Genomic DNA, 13,040 nt, shown 5'->3' on the forward strand with positions numbered 1-13,040 from the left:
TTAAAGAGTACAAAAGTAAACAAGGCTACCCAAAGGCTTATCTCTGCTTTACCATAGGTCTGAACACTGACACCGCGTGGGCTACACCAGCAGCACCCTAAAGTCAGCGAGCAACATCTGTTTACACAAGTTGAAGATGGACCTCAAAAAAATTGACTGTTGTAATCAGTAGTCTTAACAGCAAAAAGATGTTGCAGTACTGTGTTTTACAAGATCATATTAATATCCTTAAAATCTATAAAGTGTTGAAGTATCACGCTAAATGATAGGAACACTGTAAACAGTTTTTATTTGTTCACTAAAGTTTACATAAAACATGTTAATTCAGTTTAAAAAAGTCTCAACACAAAAGGCAGTAGTTTGGCTTTTTATTTGTAAAAGGATAAAGCATCTCCTCAACTAAAACCAAGTTCTACCAATTCTGAGGAGTCCACAGAGGCTATGTTTACTTACAATTTAATATTAGCAAAAAACTTTGTTAACATTCCAGATTACTGTAGAAAAAGTGTATACCACGCTTGTGGCATACAAGATTTGTAACAAGCAAAAAATACCCTGTTTTAAGTTATCTCCCTTCCAAATAGGTTTTCATTTTAGTGCACTCTCTCTCTGTATGCTTTACATTTAGAATCCTCTATATACAAAAAGGTACAACAAATTGGTACAGTATTTATTGCAACAAATTAAGGATGCCAAAATATACACAAATTAAATTAGTCCCCCCAACTTGCATACCCTCTTGCTTCTTATTCCTCCCATGAAGCAGTCTCCTTCTCTGGTTCTAAGATTAAGTTCTTTCACTGAAAGGCACGTACTTCTCTACAACAGAAGAAACAGATGCATTAATCTGAAATGCCCTGTTTCAAGGGGAACTTTAGCCTACATTTCTGAAGACCAAACATTATGAAAAAACCTATAGAGATGTAACATTTTATTATTAAATTTGCCTGTAAAAACTCATAGTTACCATATTACTGTGAAGGAAAGTGCTACAGAACTCAATTCATTTAAACTTCCCAAACAGAGAGACAGCTCACTTACAAAAAACCTGGGTTTTTACCATGTTGGACACATTTTTAAAACTTCCAAGGCTCCTGAGTTCCTATTCAAACTTTAGTAACTCTTGGTAGCATTCCATAACTGGAACGCTATCAAAAATAGAATAAGTGCTTTCCCTTGTGCCTTGCGATGCAGCAAGTAGTGTGTATGTAAAGTGATTTAATGAGGATTGTAAACTATTAGTGTGACATACCTTTGAAAAACAAAGATGTGATATTAGGATACTGTACCTCAGATGACATGTACACAAAGTTGCATGGTGAGAAACCAAAGGTTAGAATTTCAAACTTTGACATGTAATAGTATGCTATCGAACAAAATTGGCTGAAACATCCCATTCAGATAAGATGCCCCAAACTGAAGAGGCACAGAGACTAGCTACATGGGTGATGACAACAGTGAGAGTACACTGAAATTGCATCTATGTTACAACAGAGGACACCGTGAACTTTTTTTTTCATACAGCTCTGAAAGAAAACAGCAACAACACTTGAAGTAATAACCATATCAGCACACCAGTATACTAACACTGCTATGCTGATTTTAGGAAAGAAGCCAGTTTCTCTGCCTAGCCTTGGAAAGAGTCGAATAGACTTACCAGCTAACCCTAAACAAGCCAATAGGGAGTTCTAACATATGCATACTATGCATACTGTGCTGTAGAGCATCACCTTAAAAAAACCTCGATTGTTTTAGTCAAGAAAAATGAAAGCAGAGTGGATACTACTGCAGTCTATTAACAGGTCATAAAGAAAGAAGGAAAAAAAGACAACTATTCTCTATATAAAACAATACTTATATAATTTGTTGTCCATAACAAATGTGTATGAACCCACCAGAACATGTAGATTAGAATTTCCTGTAACAATGTTTAGTTTTTTAGTGCTTTCCATTATGAGTTATGAGGGTAAGAAACTTACGAACTGAATAAGCTGATTGTTGACTGTAGTTAAGCAAAACGGCAATTATGATTTACTTAACAAAGGACTAAACTCAAAAACCATTAAAAGCCCCTCTTCCTTGTTCCCTAATTAGTTGCTCCAAGCCTGACTGCATATTTATGCTACCTTAAAAAACCCAAACCAGCCATACCTAAGAATTACTGCAAATGTCAGGACAAAGTGTAATGACATCTCCTGAGAATATCTGAGTATCATTATCATCAAGTTGTCCTCAGTGACTCTTTGATTACTTAAGCATTTTGTACTCCCTTTGGTCATTCTTGGTTAAGCAGTGATATGAAGACTGATTACTAAGCTTCAATGCAGATGCGAAAGACTTAGTTGAACCAAGAGGAAAGAAATTAACTGAAAAAAAGTACATTCCCAATTAAGGATTTTAATTTTTTTTTTTTTTTTTTAAGGTACTCTACATTAGTTTTCAAACTTCCCTCCCAGAAATGCCATTGCTTTGCAAAGTTTGGACAGCATTTCATCAAGCTGTTCTAGAGAGATTTGTGGAGTGCATTCACGTTGTTCAGCACTGTTTTCCTCCTATACACAAACACTGTTTCAAGATAAAAAGTAATTTCTAAAATTTTGAGAGCTTCTCCCCATAAAGGAGAACACAGCAAGCTCTCAATATACATAAACAGAGTATATTCATATTATTGACTAAACATAACTAAAGTCATTGTTTTCTCAAGCTCCTGATATCAAAATAATGATTTTGATCATTTAAGCACTTACTTTCTGAGCTATCTTGAAAAAACAGTAACATCTTCTTCCTTTATTATCTATAGTTATTCTCTTCCGAAGGTATTATTTCTGATCTGTTTACTCAGTTTACCTCATCACGTTAACAGAAACGTGTTGAAATTAAGTTTGGTTAGATCACTCAGTTACTCCAATACAATTACTTTTCTTGCAGTTTGACTGGGAGGTTGACATTATCATCATCTCTTCTGTGAGCAACCATCAAATTTGAGGTCATTTTGCAGACCATTTCCCCACGGGGCAGAAAAAAAAAGGTATGCCTACACCACAAGTTACATCACCCTGTGTATTTACTCCAGACTATGACATGTTCAAGCATTACATGCCACTTCTCCCTCCACTTTTTCTGGGCAATTTGGACTTGGATCAAAACATCAGGTATTGTTTTTCCAGCTGAAGCTGATGCTTTTAAAATCAAATATTACATATCTAGCAGAAGTTCTTTCATCAACAAGATACCACAGTGTGTGAGGAACTGTTATCTATTAAAATAAATACTTGATTTATCTTACAGTAGCTATGCCATCAGCTAAATGAAACACTACTAATGTATTGAAACTGTTTGTACCATATGTCATCCAAAGGACTATTTTTAAAATGGTCTGGATCAGTCATCTACTTTCAAATACTTCCGAATTGCCTGATATAGCTAAACTAAATGAAGATTTGCTGCAGTACTTCAATTTAAAGAGGGGGTGAGTATTTGGAAATTAGGACAGGGTTTTTTTGGTGTTTGGTTTTTTTTTCCCTCCAACTACAACACTAATAATGTGATTTTTTTTGTAGTTATCACAAAGGACAAATGCAGTTCAAAGCCTGCTGTCTATAGTTATAAAGAGTTTGCTTTAATGCAAGTTAATTTCTTAATCCTAAACCAAATTAATTTCAACCACAGAACCACAGAAAGTGTAGTGGTAAAAACATTAATTTAGGACATAATTTGACAAAATCCATATTGGGACCAGAGGTAGGGCAATCCATAAGACAACCACTTCACTGAGTATGAGTTTCCAAGATAAATTTTGAAGGGGAATGAATAGAATATGCTCTACCCAATTGAATAACTACGACAGAAATATATAGGATCCTTGGTACAGCCATATTTAGATTTTAGAAGTTCTCAGGTTTGTCTCTTTAGATTGATAGGCAGTTAACAAGCATATATAAACCCCAGTATCACCCTAGCATGTCTGTGTGGCAATAAGGGCAGAGTAAAACAAAAATAAGGACCTCAGTCTAAACCATACTTCTTTTCTTACTGTTTTCACTTCTGTTTCATCCTTACTGTTTTCACTTTTGTTTCGTCCTTACACATCCTGTCAAGGACAAGAATGAAGTAACTGAAGTATGTAAACCAGATAAGAATGGTATCTATCTCCTTTACATACTTTGGTTACTCCATAAGCAGCTGCAAGACTGATTGCAAAATGGATTTGTAACAATTTAAAATTACTGTGCATATTAGATACTTCTACAATAAAATACTTGAATTAAAATATTTTCTCCCTTAAATTGAAGTGTTTAGAAACATACGGGGGGGGGGGGGGGGGGGGAACACAAAAAAAAAAAACCACCCATATTATTTTAGTGCACTTTCCCTCTAGGGTTTTCATTGCTTTCATTTTAAGGTACGCAAAGAAGTTTAAAGAAACAGACACAGTCACTTTGACAGTTTGGAGTGGTTTTGTAGCTTCAGACTTCAAAAAAACAATCTTGTTTATCTTAATATACAGTAAGCTTCAAGCTAGGAATTTTAGATTTATCTGTAGAATGTGAACCCAATTTAGACAGCAACCTACTAAGGTAAAAGAGTAAGGTTAAAAGACACATGCTGCCATTTCAGTGTCTGGAAAGCTTAATATAATTCGCCCAAAATTTCCAAACCAGGTAAATTGGAAGCTATTATAAGCAGTTGAAAAAATCAGAACACTTATCTACATGCATAAGACACATATTTCAATACCACTCATTAATACAGCCTCTTCTGCACTAGAAGACACAGTGCATACACCTGTTTAACATATTAATAGTATAGTACCTTTAGATAAAATACTGCTTTTGAGACATAATCAGCTCCTTGCATCTTAACAACAAATACAACCATGCTTAATCTCCAAATAAGCATACAAGAGTATGAAGTAACCTCTATAACATGAATACAATACTGTTATTAATCGTATAAAACTGTTTGTTAATTGGGACTAGCCATATTATCCTGTTCATTCCTAGTAAAAAGGTTACTTCATAGTCCTGTAAATAAACATTTATGAAGAAGTATCATGTTAACTGGTCATCAAATACCTCGAAGTCTAATAAGTATGCTGAGTTACAACAGAACTTAAAAGATCTAGGAAAGACATCGAGGGAATTCCTGGATATAATGTGACAATTACCTATTAGATAATAGGCATAATTTATACTGGAACAAGACTAGTAACATGGGGTAACCGTAAGCGCCACATGACTAATACAGAGGAGTGGTAAGTGGAGATATTCCAACTAGTTTCTTCTAATATATGAGGGAGAGAAAGAGTGACTTTGACTTATGAAAAAATTTAATCTGAAATGTCTCCCCCCCTAAGGAGACAAAGTTAAAAGACTGAATCTTTCACTTCAAGTTCCAGAACTGCATCCAAAGTTGTTTCCTAATAAACAGCAGAACATCTGACTTACTACTCTAATAGTTTTAATTCATTTGAGACATCACGTATGGCATTTGTTGAATTGTTTTGCTTAACACTTTAATTCAGTTTCACACTAAACAGTGCTGAATCAATTACTTGCTGTGACTAGCAGAATTCATCATTTTATCTCTTCTGATACTTGACAGTAGTCCTCACTATGACAATTCTATCAAATTTTTTACTATGTCTTTGCATGTGCAGTGTGATGGCATTACTCAATAAGTACATTTTTTTTTAAGTTTGAATTGCGTAAGTTTAAGTTTGAATTGATCATAATGTTTAAGTGTGAGGACAATAAGGAAATAATTCTCCTGTATCTACACAGTTTCAGAGAGTGACTTAAGAATATGAACCTTCCTATGCAGCAGTACCAAATCTAAAACTTGGTGCAGGATCATCATCAACTAACTGCTGAGTACTTTAGCAACGAGAAAACAGAATGAAGCTGCTGGCAGCAGAACTCATAGGAGAGAATACACAGGAAAAATTGAGAAGCCTCCAAAATTTAAAAAAAAGAGAAAAGAGAAAGGTAAAAGCTAATTGTCGACTTTAACATAAGCTTCAATAATGACACTGTATTTGTAACAAAAATATCCTACCTTCCTCTCCATTTCTCTGGAACTCACATGCTGAAGACAAATGGTGTTTATCTTCTTGCCCACTAAATTCTTGCCCATTTAAAATTCAAGTCATCTTGACATCCCTTCTCCAACTACATGCATACGAAACACAGTAGTGAGCTTTCTCAGTGAAACTGCTTATCATCCATACTCCTTCACTTCTATTGCTAGAAGTACATTCAGCTTCTATATACAAACCTTCGAGGATGATTGGCATCAAATAGTGTTGTATCATCATCATCATCTTGCTCTAATGGGGTCAGCTCCATGTTTTCTATGTTTGTATCCAAAACTCCGTATCGTCGGGTTTTTCTGTTTCGCCTTCTGAGCCTGAAATGTATTTTAAAATGTTTAAGTTCTATAAATTCTTCTCTACTTTCTATTCAAACAATGTAAGAAAACTATCCCTTAAAATACAGCCATGTTGACACCATAAACTTTAAAAAACTTAGTATACGTAAAATGTACACTCTTAGCTCTATGAAATTCAGAGATCAGACAATTCTAAGTGTCAAGAGTTTACATGAAATGATTAAGGCCAACAGGAATGTCACCTGTAGTTTTGTACAGAATTACTGTAGTGAATACAAAAAGTATATACAGGCATTTGGTAGCTAAATACAGAAGCCAGGTAAAAATACATGCAAAAGCATACTTCTAGCAGATCCTACAATGAGAAAAAAAAATTGTCTTGCTACATATTCTCTGTGTGTTTTATGCATCTCTATAGGACAGCAGATCAAATCAGAGAGAAACGCTACAAAACTATAGCAGAGATGTAACACAAATCATGGGTGACACTGCAACTTTTTATTATCATTTATGAAGTCTTTTATAGCTATCAAGTTAAAAACATTGTTTATAATTACACTTTAGAATAAGAGAGAACTTGTAGAGTCAATGTCTTGTATGCTTCACAAAATGTGGAAGGAAGAGGCAGTGATTCACATTCAGGATTAAGGCACAGTGCTTATCGCAGATGAACAGACTATTTGCAGCTGCTTTTCTCACCTTCCATGGCTTCTCTGTGTGGGCCTAGGTCCCACATAAGCCCCATACACATTGAACTGTTCCATTTGGCTTTGCAGAACTACTCCTATACACATCGAATATGCCTTGCTCAAGTCTTTGAGGATCAGGAACTCAGATCACTAGCCACTCAGCAAACACCATGCAAAGGTGCCTGTTTACAAAATGCTGACAGAGTCACTTTCAGCTACTGTATACTAGCAAACGGCAGCTACATGAAAGGTATTGGATTTAAAAAAAAAAAAAATCTGCTTTCTAGGCATCTAGTTCTAAACTCAAAGGTGATAGTAGCCCTTCCTTTTAGAAACTTCAGAATTTACAAACCCAAGCTAGGTGCCTAGGAAAGGTGTTTACAACATTCAGGAACTTCAATACTGGGTATTTCAGAGCTAATAATCAAAAAGATTATTTATGTATAACATATTATGCTACTATAGTATGTACTATCATACTATGTATAATATATTATACTGTTGTTATACTGCGCATAATCACCTCTCTGCCCCACACTAAGGCACCACTTTAACCACCTTGTAGGAGATACCACATACGATATTGAGACTCTCAGCTTCAGATTCTGTCCTGAACTCTGGTGTGCTTATTTTTTTTTCAATATGCAACTTGGAAAAGCATTCACCTTTTCACACCAGGGCAACTTTGAAAGAACACACAGCAGCATCCTGTCTTCGTTTAGACTATACTCCAATGAATTAGACCTCCTTTTGGAATTGAGAAGCAAATGTAACCTTGTTAGGATGGGAAGTGTGTAAAATACACACCTTTCTTCAAAGTGCTCCAACTTCTGATATTATAAAAAGAAACAATCAGCATGATCATCTCCTCCACCCTCAACTACGATTTGAAACAGCAGCAACTGTTGTGCCAGGCATTTAAGTGCTTTAGCACAACTTAAAGTACCTAACTTGATTGTTTAAAGCTAAAGCTAATAGCAAAGACGCAAATTTCACCTTTTGGTTCAAGACAAAGTTCCTTCCATTTTCTTCCTTCATTTCATCTGGCCTTTAGTCCCCAACATAGAGAGAAGCTGTATACTTCAAAGCACCAAGTAGATGAAAATTCTAAAACTTTAAGATGAAAGCGTGATGAAAAATATGGTTGTTTCATACATATTGTGTTTTTTGTTTTGTTTTTACTAAAGTAGAAGCTAAGCAATTGGCACTAGGACAAGCACTCCCCGATATTCTAACAGACTAGAAATTATTTTGAACACAAATGAAATAGGAAATGAAGGAGTTCATACTTTTTGTATAGTCAATATTTCTGTCAATCTCAGTATACCCTTTACTTTTTTTACTTAATGGGGTAAAAAGAAAAGTGAGTGGCTACAGTGAGTTGAGAATAACCTAAGACAGTCATAGCAAATGTCCAGATTGCAGATAATGCAAAAAAATCTTATCACAAGGCTGACACAAATTTCTAGACTCAGATGAATGCTGTTGAAAAAGGGATAAAAGAATTACTTGTGACACAAAACTTTCTCTATATACAGATTAGTCAACAGACTAAAGCTAAAAGGATACTGGAAATGCTTATGCAACATACATGTATGGTCATAACTATGACACTAGAGCAGTGTCATGAGTGTTAACAAAAACTAACTTAAAACTTTTTACCCTGTGACTGTTAGGAAGAAAACCTAGGACAAAATCCCAATTTCATTAAAGTTAGTAGCGGTCTCTATGACTCTCATGAACTTAACAGGGATAATTTTTATCTTTGTAGTTACTATGGATACCTTGGGGTCTAATAAGATAAAATTATGAAAATGGATTTAAAAGTACATAAAAAGTTAATGTTATATTTTTACATGCTCAGTCCCAATCCTCCCTCAAATACAGCTAACAGCAGTAGAGGAATCCACAAGCAAATATGAACAGATATTATCTGACTAACATCAGAGATGGCATAGATAATAGACTGTTAAACCAAGAGGAGAGCTAAATAAGAGAAAACTAAGAAATGTTGACGTAAAAAAAAAAAAAAGCAGAAAGTATGTTAAGAAAATGAGAAGTGAAGCAAAACAACAGGTCAAGTTTAAAGAACATCCAGTGACTAAAGAAACAGAAAACTGCAAGGGACTTGGGAGGGCAGGAAGAGTTAACGCCCCACCCCCTCCCCCCCCCCCCCCCCAGACAAAGGGAAAAAACAGTCACTACATAACACCCGACCTCCTTTTGGAGGGGATACAATTCCACAACTGAGTGCTGACAGAAATCTCAAAATCTCAGTCATCTCAGGCAGTTAAATGTTAGTGTAGATCGAAGAACTTCCTTGTACAAAAAGGTATTCTCAATGACACATCTATAAGTTTTCTGAATATCTATAAGTTTGCCCATCTGCTGTATCAAATACAAACCTCTTCTGAACATTGAACATGCGTTTTCTGAATGCCCATCTGCTGTATCAAATACAAACCTCTTCTGAACATGTCTGCAACAAACAGTGGCAGAAGAATCATTAAAACGCAAAAAGCAACAGGGCAAGGTACATTTACATGAAGGAAATTTCATTTTTACACAAAGTCGTGACCACTCATTGATTTAGTTTTGTGTATCAACACATTGATAGGGTATATCTTGAGAAACTGCAGTATTTTCAGTGTCAAATACTACTTAGAAGAGGCAAACTTCTTTAAAGCAACAAGACAGTTCAAACACAATTCTTACCTGAATCTGATACCAAGTAAAAGGGTCACAGCAATACTTATCCTTAATTCCATCCAGAAAATTAATTTAGCATAATAATTGTGTGAAATATTTTTTTCCAAGGACCTTTCCATGTATTTTCTGTGTAGAAATGTATCCTGTGTTGTAGGATTTGCAGGATAATGGCTGCTTATAAGCTGATGTAACTTAAGCAGTCTTCAAATAACTTTCACCTTCTTTTAGGGAAATCCTGAACAAAGGAGATGTAAATGTAGCCTGAAACAACCTACTCTGTCCTTAGACTGTACCAGAGAGAAAAAAAACCACTGCGTGCATCAGAGAAAAACCTAGTCAAACAAAAAGAAAACAGATTTTTGGTTTTCTTCTCGAACAAGATGGCTTTTCAATGCTAATAATCACACACAGAAGCTAGTTCTATTCATCAACTCTGTAAATGCTTTCCAAAAAGTTCAAAACTTTCTCATTCTGCTGTTATATGATTCTAGTCCATGCAAATTGAAGAAAAAATAAATTTAAAAAGCTGGGATAAAACCATGCTGTATTAGTGCCATGAGTGAAGTCCCACTCTAGAAGCATAATCAGCAATACCTTTTCTTAAAGGAAGACTGCAGCAGTACTGGCCTAACAGAACTACTTAGATTAATAAAAGGTTGACCAGGACTCACAATACATATATAGAATTTCTATCATGATTACACACACCATACATGGCATACTCATTGCAAACTGCAAGCTTAACATATAAATGTCTCTAAATGCTAAAAAGAAGTGTTAGCACAAAATGGCATTTTCCCGTAGTCATTTCCACCTATGTAAGCGCAGAACAAACAAGCTATATTGCACTATCCTAATTTGTCCAGGTGTAAGGTACTACCCTTGCTGCATGCCACAAATGCTTTAAACAAGATCAGTTCAATAAAGTAGCAATTGCTAATCATCCTTTTTAGGTAAAGCGTCTTTCTGCTAGAAGCTTTTTACTGTTAGTAAACTCTACAATAAACCCCAACTCATCACCTTTCAGCTTCACAATATCTTAGAGGATTCTGAGAAGTATGTGCCAAGGAAATTGCAGCTCTCCCATCACCTCAACCTACAGACAAGTCTTACTTATGGGCCAATATATGCCTTCTCAAAAGTGTAACTCAGATTTTCTTGCTCAGTAGTTCCAAAGACAGACTACTTTCAAATAGGTGGATAAGTTATGGAAAACACTCACAGTTCAGCAAAAATATCATGGAATAGCTCGGTAACAGTCTGTGTGACAAAACTAAGTTTTATCTGTCCCAGAGTTGACCCAGTGCTGGGAAAGTTCCATCCTAAAGTTTTCTCATACCTTGTGCTACAAAATATGTTATAGCTAATTCACATTTTCCATTAATGTGTTTTTAACTAAATTCATTTTTCCTGAACTATGAGCTATGTCTGTTACAAAAAGTATTCTCATAAAGTTATTACTTGAAGCTAACTGAGCCTTTCTTCTGTGAAAGGTATGCATGAGCTACAGATTTCACACCCGTGAAGACATTCAGTAATCAACCTTCAGAAGGCTTATAACTAACTTCCTAGAAATTTCTTTTAAATTAAAATCAAAATAAAATCATGATACACAATTCTTAGCATGCCAAATTATGTGGCACACTTTTCTCTAAAAAGAAGAAAAGCTATTTCACCTCATCTGCTACATCTGTTTCCCATCACCTCAGAAAGACTGAAGATCTAAGGGTATGCACTTCTTCCTACATAAACATGGAATACGACCTTTGTCTGCAATAGCCTTTAAGTTAAAAAAATCACAACTCTCCAGACAGAGTAATAGGGAGAAAAACCAAAAGGACATATGAATTGTAACCTTAGCCCTTCTGTGCATCATGAAGGGCAATCACACACATGAAGTATTTTATGTAAGTATCAAAACTAAGAAGCAAAAAAAGTCAATAAAACTACACTGGTAGACTGAACAAGGCATCACTGTCTCTGTTTTCTTATTCCTAGCTCTGATGGATCTGCTGTATGATTTTGGTGCTACATACTTTATTCTTTGCAAGTCTTCCATTACAAAAGGTGTTTGATATATACCAGAATAAAAATCTATAAAAGCCAAAAAACTTCTGTTGTAATTGGCAGAATTAGCTATTGCAGAAAAACAAGCCTGTGCAAGCAAGACCTCCAGTCCAAAGGACTCTAGAAAAGACTAAGGCTTCACTACAATAACAACTTTTTTCACCAACATGATTGGAGAAAAACCAAAAAACAGTAACAGCATTAACAGAAAAAAACAAACAAAAAAAACCCCAAAAAACTTTCTTACTGTGGAAGTGCTAAAACACAGGAACATGTTGCCCAGAGAGGTTGTAGAATCTGCATCATTAGAGATATTCAAAATTCAACCGGACAAGAGTTGAGCAACCTGCTGTAAGCGACCCTGGCATGAGCAGGAACTTGACTACACAATCTCCAGAGCTGCCTGCCAGCCTCTGCCACTCTATGATAGTCCATTTCAGTTGTCACAACTGTCAACAAACTAAGCATCTTAGTGTACCAGGAGAAAGACAGGTGCAAGCAGCCCAACCTTTATAATCAGTGAGTTCAAACAACAAGTCCCCATACAAAGCTAGAAATGAAATGAAGATTTTTTTTTTTTTCCTGACAGAAATTGTATCATCAGCAGTATCACTTAAGAAGGTCAATGGGAGATTGCTATAGTTTACATAACCATTCCCAAACAAAATTCATCTCCTACGTGGAAAGAAGTTAAGTGTTAGCCACATTAGCGAAGTCATATCAGCTTGCACAAGGTTTTCTTGAAAATGTATTTTCAGGGCACCATCTTCAAAGAAAGTTACGTGGCTCTGAAAACGGAAAAGTCATACCTTTATCAGAATGTATAAAATTGATAAAGGAAGAGAATGCTACCTTCCTGAATCAGGCAAAGAGCTGGCTAAAGGTTATGTCAACAGGAAGTAGCCAGATTTTCCAGGTAAAGTCTTTACCAGAACTTGAAAAACATTAATTTTTATTTTAAAATTACAGATCTTTCCTCTGAACAAATGAATAAATAAAGTTGAAGGGTGTGTGTCTATATTAAGTTAGAACAGAACAGAATAGAGTATTTCAGTTGGAAAGGACCTACTATGACCATCTGGCCCAACTGCCTGATCACTTCAGGGCTGACCAAAAGTTAAAGCATGTTATTAAGGGCATTGTCCAAATGCCTCTTAAACACTGACAGGCATGGGGCATCGACCA

The 13,040-nt window shown here is 35.5% G+C and overlaps 1 long non-coding RNA gene across 1 annotated transcript; it reads right to left on the reverse strand.

Annotated features, from left to right (window-relative positions):
* Positions 1-272: 272 nt before the first annotated feature.
* Positions 273-6,403, reverse strand: LOC103896996. The gene is made up of 2 exons (XR_657458.2): positions 6,277-6,403; positions 273-819 (listed from the first exon to the last, which is right to left on the reverse strand). It is a non-coding gene; the product is annotated as an uncharacterized LOC103896996 (long non-coding RNA).
* Positions 6,404-13,040: the final 6,637 nt, after the last annotated feature.

This window comes from Aptenodytes forsteri, unplaced genomic scaffold (genome assembly GCF_000699145.1).
Source record: "Aptenodytes forsteri isolate BGI_AS27 unplaced genomic scaffold, ASM69914v1 Scaffold370, whole genome shotgun sequence".
Taxonomy (NCBI): domain Eukaryota; kingdom Metazoa; phylum Chordata; class Aves; order Sphenisciformes; family Spheniscidae; genus Aptenodytes; species Aptenodytes forsteri.